General features: G+C 41.7%; 1 protein-coding gene across 1 annotated transcript in view; it reads right to left on the reverse strand.

Moving 5' to 3' along the window:
- The window catches only part of arhgef49 (Rho guanine nucleotide exchange factor 49), a 48,499-nt gene extending 43,927 nt beyond the window's left edge, over window positions 1–4,572 (reverse strand). Inside the window, exon 1 of the mRNA XM_019352415.2 lies at window positions 4,410–4,572. The gene's annotated coding sequence lies outside the window, so the exon portion shown is untranslated. The remainder of the gene's footprint in view (window positions 1–4,409) is intronic.
- Between the last annotated feature and the right edge of the window lie 1,428 nt (window positions 4,573–6,000).

Consider the following 6,000-nt stretch of genomic DNA (forward strand, 5'->3'; position numbering starts at 1 on the left):
TGGCCCACCTGTTCACCAACAGCTAGCAGAACCTGCTCAACGGTGTACTGTTGGGGTGCCACCACCCTGGCCCCATGTCTAATAGACAGGGGAGGCGAACCCTCACTGGGGAGGGACGCCATGACTCAAGGTAAAACCGGCCAATTAACTAAAATTCTTCACTTCACACAACACAATGAAATAAACTTGCCTTACCTTTTAACCACCCATAAGCCCAAAGTTTTCCGGAAAAAAGCAGACCAAACGTCCCAAACTCACTCAGCAGCTCCACGCACTCACCACACACCTTCACACACCCATTCACTCACACTCCCAGCATGCCGTGCAGGAAGGAGAGGAGAGGAGAGGAGAGGGGTCTTTCAGATGACATAAAAGGCAAAACAGCATCAAGGAAACAGGAGAAAAGAAGAGCAGGGGTTAGGAGGAAGAAGGGATGAGAGCGATGAAAAGATGGAGCTGGAGGGATGTATATTAGCAGCACAGACAAAGACGTGGGGGTGGACGGGTGGGTGTTGGGACTGGAAATGAAAAGGATGAAGAGCCATTGATCAGCTGTCCCCTCAGTTTACAGAGACCTGACTAACAAGCATCAACACTCAAATGCTCAGTGAACTCTGTGATGTATGAGAGTGCATTTACATAGATGCAGTTTAATGCACGGCCTGCTCCTGTGTCTTTCAGACCTGTGTACTCCCTCTGCTCTTCATGTTATTGATATTTGGTCAAAATATAGAACAAATACTACTTTTTCCCAGTGTTCGTGTTCATATCATACTTGCTGTTCTATACCTCGTCAATTAAAGTGAATGCTAGTGCCCAACATAGCCTCATTTTCATCTACTATATAGAAAGGTATACAGGAAAGGTCAGAATAGAGTCCCTCCGTCCCGCAAAGGAAAGGTTTTCCCAATACAGGATGGAACACTGATGATTTAAACTCTGTCCACAATCTTTCCTGACCTTAAAATGTTCTCATCATTTTGTAGATAGAAACAATTTCTAAAATATGGGTCCAAATGCTGCATGTATCTTATGCAGCCAGTGGAAGTGCAGCACTTCCCCCATCCGCCCAAAGTTGGTGCACATTTAGAGTCCTTGCACCTCGCCAAGGTCTTCTGAGGGCTAAAATAATTTCCCCAGAACATAATTTAGACTCCAGTCCTCATGGTGGAAAAGCAATGACTCCCAGAAGATCCTTGTCTTCGGGGAAAGTTCCTGCAATGGATATATATAGTTGAACACATAGCATACTTTGACTTTGACTTGACTAGTACTTCCATCACACATTCATAAAAGCATGCATGACACCTTACTCTTACTCTAGCTGTCTGCTCTAAGCCATCAAGATGTGAACATCACTAAAAATCAAACTTGACATCCCACAGTGGGTCCCACTTTACTGCACCAAGCAGAAGATTCACCCACAAGATGCTCCAATAACAGCTATATTTATTCCTCTGATTTTGTTAGAAGAATTACTCTTCCTCATTTTCCTAAATACACCTAACTATATACCAAAGCACCATTTAATTAGCGCTGAAGAGCCAACCACATCGGACTGTATCTTTCTATAAATGGCAGATGGAAATAGCTAATTACTAACCCCAGGAAACCTTTTGGTCATCCTAACCGGTGGGTACAGACATGATTAGCCTCGCGTGAACCTTTTAAGCCCCGAGTCAAAACCTCTCTTCTCCCACTCCCCAGCATCAATATCTCTATGCAAACCTGCCTATGTCAACTCAATTTATTTTCCAATTTCCCGCAGGGTGAAAGACTGCCTCTCTCTCTCTCCCACTGTCTACCATCCATCACTCTACAACTTTCCATTCTCTGATGCTTTTCTCTTTTCTCCCTAGGCAGCCATGTGTCCCATCCTCTCCTCTTTTATTTGTCAATTGTCCTCTCAGTTGAAAATTTTAGGTACTGCTGTGTGTGCCTTGTGTGTCTTTGTCAGACAGGCAACTGAGAAGAGAAAGACAGGGGAAACTTAAGCCTTGATTATACTCTGTTGCAGACACGGACAGCTGGAGACATTGCTGTTAGACTTCTTTAATGTACACTTGAAGTCCGCCGCCTGGTGCCCGTGCACGGTTGGTGCACTGTAATATGAAATCTCTGCAGATGAGTCCTCACGGCCGCAAAAAACAGTCAAACGAACGGATGTCGACCCTCACATTCACAGTCTCATGATCAAATTTATATCACTTGGACCAAAAGGGAAAGTATAATCCAGGCATTAGGGTGGTTATGTAAGTAACTGAACAGGAAGAAGAACATTACGCAGACAATAATTTAACAAATTACTAATATGAAAAGGCTCTAATCCAAGTGGCTGTAGTACCTCAAATAGCCACTAGAGGCTTGACCCAAAAGTGAGTCGTTCGTTGTAGACTCCATTACCAGCAAGAAGTGCCACTTTGAATGCCAGGTGGCCATGGCTGCTAGGTGGCTTTAAATAGAGTGTTTTATATAGAGTGTGTGATGTGAAGCCACAAGAAATTTCTAATAGTCTATCTCAAGCAATTTTTTTGCCTCTTTTAGCTTTTTGTTTTGATTTTATAGCACATTTACTACTTAAGTCTCAACTTTCACTGTCATCACTTCCAGCAACAGCAGCCACCCGATAAAAGTCTTGTACATTACCTGATGTCGAAAAATACAAAGTATAAACAGAAAAAATAAAGACATCCGGCTGTACTTATATTTATCGAGAACCAACAAACAACAACTCCAAAAGATCTCACTTCCGGTGCCAATAGACAATGATTGCCGACTAAGATGAGTATTGATGAGAATTTATTGATACCAATGCCTTTAATGATTCTGCCTATGGGTCCAATTCTTTATCAATTGCTGCATTGATTCTTGATCAATTATCCCTGTAGTGCAAAAGACACCCAACAAAGGCTTTGGGGATAAATTAAACTGTGCTAATATCTTTGAGCCTTTACACAATATAGAACAAGAGTAGAGAATAGGTTTGCATGTGCAAATCTTCAATGCCTTATGACTGTATCTGTATCTCTAATTAGATCTTTGTGTTTTCTGTTTGCAACTATTACTGCAAATGTAATTATTTAGAGCTTTAGACTGTTGGTCTAAATCAAATTTCCTAAATCAATTTCAGGACATCAACATGGAACCATGGAAGCTACAGCTGGCTGAAATAAACAGCTTGAAAAAAGAAATTAAGGAGTTCAAGTAATCAAAAGTTTGAACAAGTTGGTAAAACGGGTCATTCGTAACGGTATAAGGAGTTATATGGTGTCATTAGATAACTGCAAAACATACTTTATTGCAAGGAACCATCCCAACACAAGACTAATGTTCATAAGCACTGAAAAAAAAGGTTATTAATTTGATCAACCATTCCTTCACCTCTGCTTTCCACGAAGCCACAGCCAAGGCCAGTTGATATTCATGCTGCTCTCTAAATAACCATCAGCATACACCAACACAAACACAAGGCTCTGGCCAGCTGCAGAGGAATACACTATCGACCAGACAGGAATTTATCAGCCACCATAATTAATCTTGTGGGAGGCGGGCAGTGAATGTCTGCCTGTGAGTGAATCTCTAAGTATGCCTCAGAGAGACACGGGGCGGGAGTGATGGCTCATATTGAGGATATCGCTTATGTAGAACGGCCCCGGTACAAACTCGCACACAGACAGGCAGACAGACCGCAACACACATACAGGCACAAAATCTTTAGAGGGTCATCCAGACCTGAAAAGAAACTCCTTACATCATGCAACGTTTTCAGAGATGTCTGAGCATCTACACCAGACTGCATCTGTTTATGCCGCTTTTCCTCCAGGAAAGACTTTGCCCTTTTGAGTTACACATTTAGTGATCACACAAGCTGCCGGCTTTAGTCCGATACGAACACACGAATAAGCAAAAGTAGGTTGTAAAAATGGGCTGTACTATCAAAAGAAGCCTAGAACATCTATCTTTGTCCATGCAAAGCATCACATTACACCTGCTGTCATCCCTTGACTTCCCTCCATACAAGGCTCTATGAATTATTGAGCGATCCCTGCATCGTCAACTACTACACCTCCGATTGAGCAGAATAAATATTCAATCTGCTTTCACCATTCATAAAATGACAAGACCCCCTGTTTGTAAGAGACCACCTGCAAGCTGAAACATAGGGAAGTGAAAGTATGATAATGGCCTCATTTCAAAGGCATTTTAAGAAAGAGACTCCATGCAGCTCTTTCACCAACCAGACCACATGCTTCTTTCCTTTTTGCTCTAGTTTTTCCACCGGTAACAACTGTCTCCACTCTGCAGGTCTTTCCAGCACAGAGGGAAGGATACATATGCCACAAACTCTTTCGCATAAGATAATAAAGGCCATAAAAGTGAAAGGAATTTTTGTATGTTTGTGTACTCACCTTTGTTACAAAGCAGCGTGTGTCTGTTGCTCGTTGTGTGTGTTATGAGCTCCGGAGCGCAGCGGGCAGCCTATCCTCTCTGTCTCGCTCCCACTGCGAGCTGGAGTAAAGTGCGTGTGAGAGAGAGTGTGTGTGAGTGTGAGCCCTCTCACTGGCTATTGTTACAGGGAAGGTAGCCAAACTGAGCATGCTCCAACATGAACAGCCCTTGCGGTTGGCATGGAAACCGGGAAGCGGCTGTCTTGCTCAAGTTGTGAGGTGCTTTTCAGACACACTCAGACAAACGCAGAGCGAAGTGCTGGCAGGTGCTGGCGCCGTGTCATCATCCCGGCCACGTTACTATGCTTGATTAATCCTTCATTCTCAGCGTTTCAATTCTCGTCAGTCAGAGTAACGTGACAGCTGCTCTGACAGCCAATGACCTGGATCACACACAGAAATTCACACGGCGTCCTGGACAGAGTAATCCAGCACAGTATGGAGCTCAGCGCCGCACATGATTGTTAACCTAAATGTTACCAGAAGCTGTGTGGGCTTATTCGGGATTATCATCCCAACAAAAATGTATCTTATCCAACTTTCCATGCTCTGTCCATAAACCCCAAGGCCACAAGAGTGAACTTATTGTAAAAATATTTGTTGCATTTAATTTGCAACAATATTGCATTAGGGTATAAAACAAAGCACCTCTGTGTGGACCATTCATAGTGGCCTACTGTCAAATTTGTAATTTATTGGTGCAAAAACAGGTCAATAGTTTGGATAAATTATTCACGTTGTTTCTAACATATTTGTATAACCAGCTGTTGAAACACCCTAGGTATAGAAAAGAAATCTTTTGGCAAGCATCAGCTCAGACACGCACATACCCACATTTTTAAAATCGCAAGCATCGTGATAATATAAGTTTTTTGTGTATGTGCTACCAAAGTTACAAAGCCTACGAGTGAATAAAAGGCTGATAAGTAGGAAACAGCATGATCATTTTGTAGCTATAAATCTACAGAAGGAGGAGGTTGGGGTGGATAAATGGATCAACAAAACACGGGACTTGAGACTGCTGTTTGCTTCCACTTTTCATCTGACTGCTAGTGCTTTTTTTTAACTGTTGATACAATCATTGATTAAGTCTGAGCAAATGGTTGAAGAAACCATGATGATTTTGGTAGTTTAAAAGGAATACATAGTGTTTTTCTTTTTATGTATCACTTTGTTGCATGTTTGGCAAGGAACAGACAATTTATGTGTCATAGTTTAATATCTGAAAACATTGTTTAATGTAAAGCCCAAATTTATTTAGCTGCTTTGTTTGGACAATTTGTTGTTAACATGCCAAAATGCATTTTTCCAATATGCATGTTATGTGAAAGAGTTTGTGGCATTTTCACTGTGAAAGACTCCCAATGTAGACTTTCATTAGATGAAGAAGAGCAAAAAAAGATACTGATCACTGAGTCTTTCCGCCTATCCTGAATTACAAAAATCAGTGAATTTCTAGATATTTCTACATTTGCATAAAAGACTTGCCTTCTCATGAAACAGGAGAGGTTTTAATATGGAGTCTTTGTCTTGATAAAATCAATTTCTTTCA

The sequence above is a fragment of the Oreochromis niloticus genome, linkage group LG16 (genome assembly GCF_001858045.2).
Source record: "Oreochromis niloticus isolate F11D_XX linkage group LG16, O_niloticus_UMD_NMBU, whole genome shotgun sequence".
In the NCBI taxonomy this organism is placed as follows: domain Eukaryota; kingdom Metazoa; phylum Chordata; class Actinopteri; order Cichliformes; family Cichlidae; genus Oreochromis; species Oreochromis niloticus.